At 32.6% G+C, this 13,617-nt stretch overlaps 1 non-coding gene across 1 annotated transcript; it reads right to left on the minus strand.

The window, feature by feature from the left end:
* Positions 1 to 11,404: 11,404 nt before the first annotated feature.
* On the minus strand, positions 11,405 to 11,510 carry LOC133289636 (small nucleolar RNA R71). Its single transcript, XR_009748511.1, has one exon. It is a non-coding gene; the product is annotated as a small nucleolar RNA R71 (small nucleolar RNA).
* Between the last annotated feature and the right edge of the window lie 2,107 nt (positions 11,511 to 13,617).

Genomic DNA, 13,617 nt, shown 5'->3' on the forward strand with positions numbered 1-13,617 from the left:
GAGCGCGATCAGATTGTATTGACCCGGTGCAGAAACTTTCATGAGGCCGATGACGAGAGAAAACTTCACGTCCTTTATGCGAAGTCATCTGATATATAAAGAGTGCTATTTCTCTTATTTTAAACGATGTGGGACTCCAGACTTCAGTCTCACTGCAACTAAGTTTGGTCACTTTAACTTTAACGGTGGTAGTATTCCTCTTCCACCCACTTCCCCAACAATCCCTTACCGTCTTTCTCCCTCAACAGCATCTTCTCCATGTGGACCTCCACATCACTCTTGCACCTAACGACCCATGTGATGCTAAAGGAGAACAAAAGAGAGCACAATGATGGGATCCACGACCTGTGGCTTAAACCAACTCCAATCTCTGAACTGTGGATGCTCTGAAGCCCAAAGGAAAAAACCTTCATCTTCCAAAAGCCGCAGGAAATCATCACCACATGCAACTTTGTAGATGATGACCTCAAAACTGTATGCTCATGTTCTAATTAAAATTTTGATGATATTGGTTTTTTTATAACAGGTCGACCTTCTTGCAAGTTCCCAAGCGTGACTATGTAAAGATGAAAACAATTTAGGGTGACTCAAGCTGAACAAAGCAAAAAGATTTCTTTTGAAAAACAATAGCTTCGAAATATTGCTTATTTGTATCGGTAGTGGTATCTGAATAATGTCCCAAATAAAAATATTATATTTATACGTCACATCTTTATTGAAATATGATATTTCATTCAAATTAAAACATGCAACTTTATTTTTATTCATAATGAACCACTTTCTTTGCAGAAGGATCTACACCTCTAGAAGATCAATTCTAAAAAGAAAAAACTTCAACAAAAAGCAAATGACCTTCACCGCTTTATTCTCCGATGACCCACTTGTTGCCATTATTTTATTTTTTGTACATGTATTTAAAGTATATAATTTTTTTAATATAAAATTTATAAATTTATATATATTTACTGGGTCATGCGGTTGAATCAATGACCAACTGGTTGAACCAGTGACCCAGTACCTCGACCGGTTCAATAACCGGGTCGAGTTTAATAACATTGGTTGAAAGTGTGAAATGAAAGGGAAAGGGCAGGGGCAAAAATGTCAAATCAACACTGACAAGACAATTGAACTGACATTCGGACAGTAGCATTGAATATGCACAACGCACAAAGGCGGCATGCAAGGCGCGTCTCTCCAATTAGAGAGCAACATGTGTAAATCTGACACAACCAAAATAAAATCAAAAGGACGCACTGATCAGATTACATATCCCGAATTCTTGATCTCAGAAATGATACAACTTCAAAGGAGAGAACAAGTACACAGAGTCATGATCTCGGATCATACTCCCAATATCAAGCAATGTAAATGAATCCAAAGCTCGGCTACGAGCAAGCAATGATGAATTGCAACAAAGACTTTCCCATCCGGAATAACAAAAGAGAGGATACGACACTTGGTTTAGAATATAAAGATAAGATCCGTTGTAAATATCACATTATATTTATCCCGGCGGCTCGAGCTCCCATATCACCGGGCTAGGGGACAAATAAGTTATTTCTCGGAACCAACGCTTGACAATGAAATCAATGGGGCTGAGATAGTAACATTGATAGCCGAATTTAAATGAAAAATATAAGGTCATTGTGTAACTAGCAGCAGGCAACAACAACACTGATACCCAGCCAGTCTCAGCTGTAGCCTGGAACCTAATCCAGGATCCTAAAGTGTCAGATATAACATAATATGCACCACGGTAGCCTGCACACCCAGATTACCGAGCTGGGGGCAACTGTTATGGACCCATATAAGAGGCTCACACTATATAAAGCCCAAAAATAGACAACAGAAAGAGGAAACTAATATAACTAAAAGAAAGTATTAATCCAAGATACTAATCCTAATACGACAGCAATGAACCTAGACATGGACTTTTAAAGGAGGCACCAAAAGGTCCAGAATTTCACTACTTACAAGTAAATCTTATAAATAAAAGGTATATCATACAGGTATTGAGACATATTCTCTCTCTATTGTTATTCTATCACTGCGTATAGACACATCCCCTTTGGCTAATATCGTTATTATTAGTACACAATGATCTACTACACTCAAAGATATCTAATCCACAGATATCTGAGAGAGCATCTAGATCCAAGATTAATCCTTTAGTTTCTTGACTAGACATCTTTGTCCTTAGGACAAAACAATTTTAAATTTGTCATTTAAACCAATTGTGATTACAAAATTATATTATATAATCTCCTGTGATTTCAAAGTATCACATATACCCATTGTGGTTATACAAATATTTCAACTAGAATTCTTCTGGTCTCATATATATATATATATATATATATATATATATATATATATATATATATATATATATATATATATATATATATATATATATATATATATATATATATATATAAATAAATTTTTCTTTATTTTTGTCTTATAATATTATCATATTATAGATTACAATTACAATAAGATTAAGTATTAAGGATTAAAATAAACACTATTTATTACTAATAAAATAAAAATAAAAACTAATTGTTTATAAATTATTTTAAACATTATCTTAAAAATAAATTATGTATCCAAAAATATAAATTTTTATTTTATATTTTTGGTAAAAGTTTTTATTTATTTTATATTATATTAAAATTAAAAAATATCATTTAAGATATCAAAAGATGTTTTATCCCAAAAATTTATATAAGGTAGATTATATATTTTTTAAAAATATATATATTCATCTATATGAATAATGGAGAGGGATTCACTTACCACAAATTAAGTTTATCACTTCTTATCACCAAATCTTAACCATCGATTTCTGCCAATCTAACAATTATAATTTATTGGATGACACTTATCAATTAATTATTAATTTTTAATAAATCATAACCGTCATATTGACTAGGGGTGGAAAACAAACCAGGGGCCTTTGGCTCGGCTCGTGAAGGCCTGAACCTACATGTTTGAAATTGGTTATTGAAATCAGGCTTGCACTTGTATAAAAGCTCATTTAATAAAAAGGCCTGAGGCTCCAATTCAAAAGCTCGGCCTTGGAGCCTCTCAGACCGACTTAGTATATTAATTTTTATTTTTATTTTATATTTTTTATACTACTTGTAATAGTCCCCTCTCTCTCCTCAATCCATTTCACCCCATTTTTTTGGTTAAACAAATTTTTTGAATAATTTTGTTCTATATTATGTTGTTTGGATATACATTGAATTTATGAATATTTATGGAATTACTAGTGCTGTTGATTGTATATTCTGTTTGGATAAATTTTTGTTATCTTATTTTTTTTTTAAACAGGCTAACAGGTCAAACCAGACTTTTATTTTTTGTAAATAAGATAGGCCAAGGCCGATAATTATATTCGTAACAGGTAACATATTAGGTCAAGCTGACATATTTAAACGCAAGCTTAGCCTTTTAAGACCAAAGCTCGGTTCGACTCGGCCCGTTAACACCCTTAATATTGACGAAAATCAATGAGTAAAATTTGGTGGTAAGAAGTGATAAACTTAATTGGTAGTAAGTATATCTTGTCCCATGAATAATTACTTTAAATTTAAATTTAGTATTTATTTTAAAATATATTTTTAATTAAATATAATAACAGCTAGATCCTTATGAACTTATACATTAATTTGTTTTATATTTTTCATTTTTCATTCTATATTTATATACCAGTATCAATTTGGATTATGATAAAATTAATTATTAAAAATAAAAAATTCTAAAATTATTTATTTGAAAATTAGGGTAATGTTAATAATTTATTTTAAAATTATCTTAAAAATAAAAAAATCATATAAGAGAACCAAATATCAATCATCTAATGCATTTAATTGAAATAAACATATAAAAGATTTATTTATTTTTATCTAGAAAATAAATTTAAGTCAAATATTATTTTATTTTATCTAATATCTTTATAATTTTATAAAAAAATGTAACATAAAAATTTGTTTAGATAACACGTTTTTATTTTAAATAATCTTTTTTAGTTAAATATATTTTTAATAAATAAAAAATTAAGATTATTTTAAAAAAATTAAAATAAATGAATTTAAAATTTCTTAATTTAATCTTTAATACATAGTTTTATTAAAATTTTGTTTCATAATTTCATAATTATATAACAGAAAATATATTTCTACAGTTACTGCAGATAAGTTATCTGCGTTTACTCCCAAAACGACGTTGTTTTGAGATTGAAATATTAAAAAATTGTAACTATAAAGATTATAATAACCCTGAAATAAATTAAAATTACAAAGACATCATGATTTTCGTCCCAAAATGACGTCGTATTGGGCTTACTGTAGATAACCTATCTGCAGTGACGGCAGAAAAAGAAAACCCATTATATAAAATAAAAATTACGAAAAATAAAGAATTTTATATTTTTAAGACCATAATGGTCTAAGTAATATATTTTGGTAACCACGATGAGTCTAAGTGAAATTTGAAACAACAAAGGGTTAAATGATAAATTTATTTAACCACATGGGGTTATTTGATAAACTTATTTAACCACAATGAATATGAGTGATAAGTTTGAAACTAGTGTTTAAAACCCCGCCCCACCCCAGGATTGACCATGTCGGGTCATTGATCCCCTCTCTATCTGAGGGATTTGAGTCAGCAGTTAGGTCTTGTATGCACGTTGAACCTTCTGACCCCGAAATTTCCTGGTTGGACCCGTGACTCTCATGTTAGAGGGGGTTACTGCATTTTTTAAAAAAAAATTACACACGAAAAAACATTATTTGGTGTGTAAAAAAAACAAAAACTCGCCTAAATCTAGAACTAGATCTGAAATCTGAATTGTTCTTCTTCTTCTCTTCCGATCTTCTATCCCTGATCCAGTGATCTCCTCTGTCGTGGTGGTGGTTGTTTTTATCTTCTTCGGCTTCTCTCTCCCTCTCCTCCGTTGTGTTGGTTCTTCTCTTCCCACTGTTGATTCATTGCACTGTCGCCTCTCCTCTACCATTGTCTCTTGGGTAAGGGATCTTCTTTCACATGTTGTTGTAGGTGCGTGAGAAGGACAATGAGGGTCTGAGTTTGATGATATAACTTTTTATTAACTCCATTGGATTATGTGTTTCATAGTTTGATACTTTGATTAGCTTATATAATATTGACTTGTGGATGTAATTGGTTGAATTATGTTAAGTATATTTTGAATCTTTGATGATTGGTTGTTTGGTTTTTTTGAATTTTTCATATGGCTATATATTTTTATATTTTTTAATGTATAAATCCGGCTCAGCGAAATGACACCATGACCTCGGCCGAGTCGATGATCAGGCTGAGTTTTTAAACACGACCATGAAACCACAAATGCTTAAGTGATACACTACGAAACCAAAAGGGATAAAATTGAAATTTTTCCAAAATTTATATATTATAAATGTAAATTACTTTTATGTAATTATATATTGTAACATAATTGTATTGACTTTTCAAGTAGTTATTATTATAATTAAACGATTTAAATAATAATGTAGTAGTATATGGTTGCATAATAATATTAAAAAAGTAACTTAACAAAATATTAAAATTAAACTACACATTTACTTTTTTTATTTTTTTATTTCTTTACAAAGTATTTCTAAGTTCTATTCTGGGCGCCTGATAGCAGTAAAGCTAATAACAAATAGATATAATTATTGGATACCTTTTATTAAGGTTATGCTACAAAATAACTTCATTTAGATCAGTTAATTATGTTTGGGAAAATTTCACTTTCATCACTTATCAGTTAATCTCTGTAATTTTAAACTTTATCACTTAGACTCTTCATGATTATAACATGTATAATTCAATCCCCTAAATGTCAAAAATCTCCTTATAATACAATTATCTTAAAATATTCATAAAAAATAAAACACGAAATTAAAAGTGAAAAGTAAGAAATATCCCTAATTAAAAGAAAATCTTAAAATATTATATGAATTTAGTGTTAAAAATAATTTATTTGTGAATCAATGAAATAATATGTATTATGTAAAATTCTCAAATAACATGCTTAAATTTTTTCTTTAGTATAAGTTGTCGGTAAAAATAAATCTTGAAGATATTTTTTATTACTTTCCAATCAATTAAAATAAAAATTTAAGCATTTGGAGTGTTTTTCAAATAATAATTGTATACAATAATTAAAAAAAAATCTTAAATTATAAAAAATTAAGTTATTTCTAATTATAAAAAATTTAATATATAATATTTTATATGTTATCATATATAAATATCATCATCTGTCAACGAGTATAAAATAATATATGTCAATCGGAGTATATAAAAAAATTATTTAAAATTCACATATAAAATTATAACTTTGATCAATATTTTTTTAGTTAATATATTGAAAAAGATTAAATATAAAATATTTTATTTAATTATAATAAATCTCCTTTTATAAATATAAAAATAAAATATTAATATTTTTTTATTTAAGCATATATATATATATATATATATATATATATATATATATATATATATATGTGGATCAGGATCATTTTACACGAAGACTAATAAGTCTTACACCACATCTCAACCGTTGATTTTCGTGCATCCAAAGGTTACAATTTTGGAAGTCATACGAATTAATTAATATCAATTAATAATTAATTACATTACAAAAGACAACCGATGATTTTCGTCCATCAACGGTTGAGATGCAGTGTAAGACTTATTAGTCTTACACCAGTGTAAAAAGATCTTACACCGTTGATTGGTTATGATTTTTTACATTGAATGCTTTTACCAATCTTTATATATTTATGATTCCCTAAATTTATTTGCTGGACGTCAAGCAGTCAGAGAAAAGTAGATCCATATATATACTTGAAAGCATTAAATACGGGGAATCATAACTATACAAAGGATGAAAGCATTAAATGTGGGGAATCATAACCATACACTTGTTGTTGCTTGTAAACTGGCTGCAGAAATAATTTTACCTATATATATTGATGAACTATATATTGGTAAACTTAGCGTATATATTTAACTTAATTGTGCAATAGAGACTTATAATTGTTTCAGCTCTTCCTAGTGGAGTACGGCAATTAGGTGTGTATGACAACCATTCTATTCTCGAGCACTGTTTCTGAAAAGAAACAATTTTTTTCTATTTCTGTGCCTTGGAACAGTTTCAGAGAAAAAAAATATGTGTGATAACATGTTCTATTTTTTTTCCGAGAATGAGAATTGTGTTTGATAACACAACAAATAATATAATAAAAAATAGTTCATATTAAATATAAAAAAAATTCTGATCATTTTTTTCTTTTCCATATGGTGTGGTTGTGGTGGTGGCGGCGGTACGGTAGTGGGGTTGGCAGTGACGTGGTGAAGATAGTGGTGGTGGTTGTGACGGCAGTGGCTGCGACGATGGCGGTGGTAATGGTGGCAGCGGTGGTAGTGGTGGAGATGGTGGTGGTGGAGGTGACGGCAGTGGCTGCGACAATGGTGGTGGGTATGGTGGTTGGTGGCGGCAACAATGGTAGCAGTGGCATGGTAGTGGTGGTTGTGAAAGCATCATGGTGGCAGTGGCTGCGGCGATGATGGTAGGTGACAGTAGTAGTGGTGGTGATGGTGGCGGTGGTGTGATGATGGTAGTGGTGGCGTTGGTGTAATGGTGGTGGTGGTGACGATAATGGTTGTGACGATGGTGGTGGTGGTTGGTGGCGGCGGCGGCGGCGACGACGGTGGTAGTGACGGTAGTGGTTGCGACAATGGTAGTGGTGGACAAAAAATAAACCGGTTTTACCAAACGAGTTTTCTATCCATTTCTGTTCCCGGGAACAGAAATTAAAAAAGAATTAATTCCGGGAAGGTTGTCATGCACACCCTTATTTGGTGGGGACAAGTAAGCCACGCCTAGGAAAATGATAAAATATAAAATAAAATAAAATCCACAAAAATTCAAATCTTAGACAAAGAAATTGATGAGAGTGTTAGGCAATAAGAGGTAGCCTATAATAAGGGAAAATAATTATTAATAGATTAAAAGACAATTCAAACAAAAGAGTTTCGCATCGTATCCCATTCAAAAATTTAAATTTTTCTAATATGCATTTCTTATCTGCTACTTTTGTAGTAATATAAAGATATTCACAATTGTCAACATTTGTAATTTCTATATGATAGCCATTTGGTGAATATATATCTTTGAAACTTAATAAGTTTCTAGGGGACTTACTACAAAGTAATGCATTATTTATATTGAATTTGGTCCCCCGAGGTAATAAAAGACTTGCTCTTTCGAAGCCTTCAATAATTTTTGTACTACCAGATATTGTATTAACATGACCTTCTTCCATTGTCAAATAAGAGAAATATTTTTTATCTCTTAATATCATGTGAGTGGTAGCATTATCTGCGAGGCATATATCACCTTTATTGACCTTGGGTCCATTTGAATGTTTGAGAATATCTATATTCTTCATTGAAATAAAATAAAGGGTTTGACAATTTTCAAGTTACATGAGAATTGAAATCTTATGTTGTAGAGACAAAAAGCATGTAGGACCCATATGTTAGAAAAAATTATGTGTAGGACCCACGTCAGCACGAAAATTGAAGGGTGTGTAGGAAGATTTCAATTCTGATGTTGAATGAGAATTATAAAACCCTAAAATAAAACACATTAAAAGACATGTAGATGAAAATTTAAGTTTTGCAAGATTTGACATAATGCTGGTTAATATAAAAGAAGAATAAGAGTTAAAATAATTTCCACTTCAGGCTTATTGTTAATAACATGTATAAACAATACAATATTTAGTACAATAATATATGAAATGATTATAATAACGGTAACTTTAAATCATAGATTTGAATGTAACAATATCATAAATGCTGAAATGAAACAATAACTTTACATCATGAATGTAATAATATTCCTCATAAATGTTGAAATGGTTTCAAATTCAAATCACTTCATAACATTTTTTTTAAACATTAGTTTTAAATCATTTTAATTGTCATTACATATTCAAAAAAAAAAAATCACAATCATAATGAAGATCACAATTATAATCATTAGATTTATTATTATTATTATTATTATTATTATTTTAACTAGAAAAGAAAAAGAAAAAATAAAAGGACGTAGAGTTTGAAATATATTCTAAACAACATAAAGTGATTACAAGACTAATCATACAAGTAAACACATGAAAAACTAACAAACAGTAAAATAAAATAAAAAACAAATAGAGATGCATTGAACATATGCACATATAACGTAAAGTGATTACGCATGTTCACCCATCATGTGGATCATTCAGATATTACATGATTTTAGTAGATGTCTATAAGATGGTTGATATGCCTCTAGCATATATATGATTTTTAGCCAAAATGAGAAAGAAATCTTGATTAATCTTGGAGAAAAAGGGCTAGAATTACTATTAATTTGATAAATCTCCATCAAAGATTGTACAACTGATTTCCTTCTAATTTTGTAGGAAACAGGACAAAAAGAGGCACTTTTAGAAGTTCAGGCCAGAGTCCCACGCTAATAGCGTGAAACTCACGCTAGTAGCGTGAGATTCCAGAGACATCCACGCTCATAGCGTGAAACTCACGCTAGTAGCGCCAGTCATTCTTGCCATCCATGCTCATAGCGTTAGATCTGCGCTAGTAGCGTGAACATCCAGAGCCATCCACGCTCATAGCGTGAGATCCGTGCTAGTAGCGTGAATATCCAGAGACATCCACGCTCATAGCGTGAAACTCACGCTAAGAGTGCTAAATTGCGAAATCACGGCACCGTGTTTTTAAAAGGGAAATTTTGGAATATGAAAATGGGGACTATAAAAAGGATGCTCAGCACAAAATTAGAAGGCTGGACCTAAGGAGACCGTCGTGCTTCAGAAGGAGAGCTCCGGAGAGAAATTCTTAATCTTCTTTATTCTTCCATCTACATTCTCAAGTAACATTGGATATTGAATTTATCAGCCATGATAATGGCTGGCTAAGTTTTTCTTTATTGTAGTTAGGGTCACAAACCTTATGTGAACCCTTGTTACGACAGATTGGTTTATTTCTACTCGTTTATATAAATTTCTTTATCTTTACCTTGTGTGAAATTTCTATTTTCTTTGTTAGACTTGATCAATCTAATAGTTGATGATAGTTTGAGGGTTAGAACCCTAGATAGGAATATTGGGGTTTTGATCTTGAAAGGGGGTAAGATAACAATTATTATGCATGCTAGGAATAGATGTATATTTAATTGTAGATTCTTTAATTATCGTGTTCATTTCTTAATTTTCATGAGGGTTTACTAAGGGATTAGGATTCCAATTGAGGTTAAAGGGTTAAATTGTCAAAGCATTGAAATTTAACTAATTAATTCTAGATGATAATTATCTGAGTATTTATATAAATAAGTATTCTTAAATCAATCCAAAGTAAGAAGTGTGGATCATATGGTGAGTGCACTCTAGCTACAATGCTTTTCTCATATTTTCACAAATCAATTCTCATTTTTATTGTTCTATTTCTCATAACAAAAAGCCAAAAACAAGTCTTTATTTTCAGTTCTCACTTTTACACAAATCGACAATATTTGTCACAAACTATTTGAACTCCTCCATTCTTGAAAGGACGATTATTTGATATACGATCATAATCCCTGTGGAGAAGAACTTTTCTTATCATTATATTACTTGTGTGATCGGTATACTTGCCGGGAAGCATCAAGTTTTTGGCGTCGTTGCCGGGGATTGGCGTTTCTTATATCAATTAATTTTGATTTTTAAGATTGGATTTTTATTTTATTTTTGATTTCTCTGTGATTCTTGAATAGTGCTACTAATCTCTTTTCTGAGTTGTATGCGAGGTAAAGAGCCAGAATTTTCACTTGATTTGGAGATTACAAAAACAGAAAAGAGGAACAGAAAACTTGCTCGGAAGAAGCTGGCATTCAACGAGTTAGGAGTTCTGTCTGAAGAAGCACACAAGATGGCAACAAACAATGAAGCGGACAATCCGCTCATGGATACCATTCTGACTCCATCATTTAACAGGCCCAATGCGAGTATTGTTCAGCCAAATATTGCCAACAATTGGGAGCTCAAGTCCTCTCATATTCAATTGGTGGAGAGAGCTCAGTTTGGAGGAGAGGAGAGTGAAGATCCCCACCGATTTATTGACAGATTCTTGAGGATCTGTGACTCAACCAAACACCCTCAGGTGTCTAATGATGCAATCCGGTTGAGGTTGTTCCCTTTTGCTCTTAAGGGAAAGGCTCTTAGTTGGTTGGAAAGGCAGCCTACAACAAGCATTTCTACAAGGGATGATATGTCTCAGAAGTTCTTTGTTGAGTTCTTCTCGATGGAGAGGTACAACCAGATGGTGAATGATATCACCAATTTCACTCAGTTAGAGGGTGAAACTATGTGTGGAGCATGGAACAGATTCAAGGATCTAATGAGGAGGTGTCCTCAGTATAACTTGACTGCTGGTAATCAGGTTAGAATCTTCTTCAATGGTTGCAAACCTGAGGTGAGGATGGTGTTGAATGGTGCAGCAGGTGGCACGATTAAATCACTAAGAGCAAATGAGACTCTTGAGTTGATCGAGAGGATGGCTGCCAATGAAAATGAAGTGTTGTCAGCAAAGCCTAGGAGAGGTATCCTTCATCTGGAAGGTAATGATGCGATGCTAGCTGGAAAAAAATTATTTTCTCAGCAGATAGCAAACTTGACCTCAAGGCTTGACAAGATGCAGCTTGCTGGTGTTCAGACTAAAGCTGCTGCTGTTGTGTGTGAATATTGCCAGGATAATCATGAGTCTAATGAATGTCCTTTGATGCCTTCTGATTCACCTCAACAAATGCAAGTGAATGACATTTGGTATGATCAGAGACCTTAGCAACAAAATGTTCAAAGAGGTCAGAATTTTGGTCCTAAAGGTAGTAATTATCAACGGAAGATTCAAGGAGGCGGTCTTGACTATAATTCTAATAATTATCTACAGCCTCCACCAATCCAAACCAAGGAACCTTCTGATTTAGAGAGGTTAGTTGGACAAATGGCTCAACACTCTAATGCTTTCATGGAAGAGACTGGAGTCAATACCAAGAACACATAGGTTTCTATCAGAAATTTGGAGAATCAAATTGGCCAACTGGCAAAACAAATGGCTGATAGAACTCCAGGTACCTTCCCTAGTAACACAGTTACCAATCCGAAGGAAGATTGTATGGCTATCACAATTAGAAGTGGTAAAGTACTTCCATCTCCTGAGGTTGAAGAGAAGCTTAATGAAGTTAAGAAGCCAGAAAAAGAAGTTGAAATTCCTTCTAAGGTTGGGAAGCCTCTTCAGAAAGGTGAAGAAAAAGAGCAACCGATTGTTGCTGAAAAGAAGAAATTTGAGCTGAGTCCTGATTATGTGAGAACTATGGCACCTTATCCTGAAAGATTCAAGAAATATGCTCAAAAGCAACATTACGAAAGGTTCTTGGATTTATTCAGAAAGCTTCACATTAATATTCCATTTGATGAAGCCTTGGCTAATATGCCTAATTATGCCAAGTTTATGAAGGATCTTTTGTCAAGGAAGCACAAGTTACAAGAGTGCCAAACTGTAGCACTTACTGAGGAGTGCAGTGCTATCATTATAAGGAAATGTCCTCCTAAGCTTCGTGATCCTGGAAGTTTCAACATTCTCATTGAAATTGGTAACACAAAAATCAGCAGGGCATTATGTGATATTGGGGCTAGCATTAATTTGATGCCTCTTTCTGTTTCCAAATCCTTAGGGATCACAGAACTAAAACCCACTATGGTTTCTCTTCAACTTGCTGATAGATCTTTAAGGAAGCCTAGTGGAATAATTGAAGATGTTCTTGTGAAGGTGGACAAGTTCATCTTTCCTGTTGATTTTGTGGTTCTTGATATGGAGGCAGAAAATGAAATGCCACTTCTTTTGGGTAGACCTTTCTTAGCTACATCTCGTTCCATGATCGATGTTAAGCAAGGAAAGCTTGAGTTAAGGATGAATGATGAGACCATTACCATGACTCGATGAAACATTCTTCTGACAAAGGCGACTGTTTTAGTCTTGATGTTTTAAAAGAAGTGGGGAAAGCAGAAAAATCTTCTAGTCAAGAGCTTGGTGAAGAACTTAAAGCGCGTTGTCTCATTCCTTTTAAGGAAGAAAAGAAAGTAGCATTTGAGGTTCTTGAAAAGAATGATGATGTCAAACATGAGAGGAAGACTCAAAGGAAGCGTAAGGCTACAAAGAAGAAGGCAATGGGAAAGGAAGTGGTGAAACTCTTTGATACTACTTGAAAGATGTATATGGATTATCGGAGGATGAAGGCCGCTAAAAAGAGAATCTACGGGAAAAGACACCGAGACTCTATCTCTTAGAGGAAACAATACTTCAAGGAGTTCTTCACATGGATTCACGGTTGGAATCAAATATGGGAATGGTGGTCTCGTACACCAAGGCATCCAGTACCACCGGATCCTCCATTTGCTGAGTCATCCCACGCTGCTGAAGGGGATGACATGGGGGTTGATTATATCTTCTTGCTGACGGAGATTTTGTATATTA

Source organism: Gastrolobium bilobum, unplaced genomic scaffold (assembly GCF_033153095.1).
Source record: "Gastrolobium bilobum isolate Gb01-03AN ecotype WA unplaced genomic scaffold, APGP_CSIRO_Gbil_v1 utg4863, whole genome shotgun sequence".
Taxonomy (NCBI): Eukaryota; Viridiplantae; Streptophyta; class Magnoliopsida; order Fabales; family Fabaceae; genus Gastrolobium; species Gastrolobium bilobum.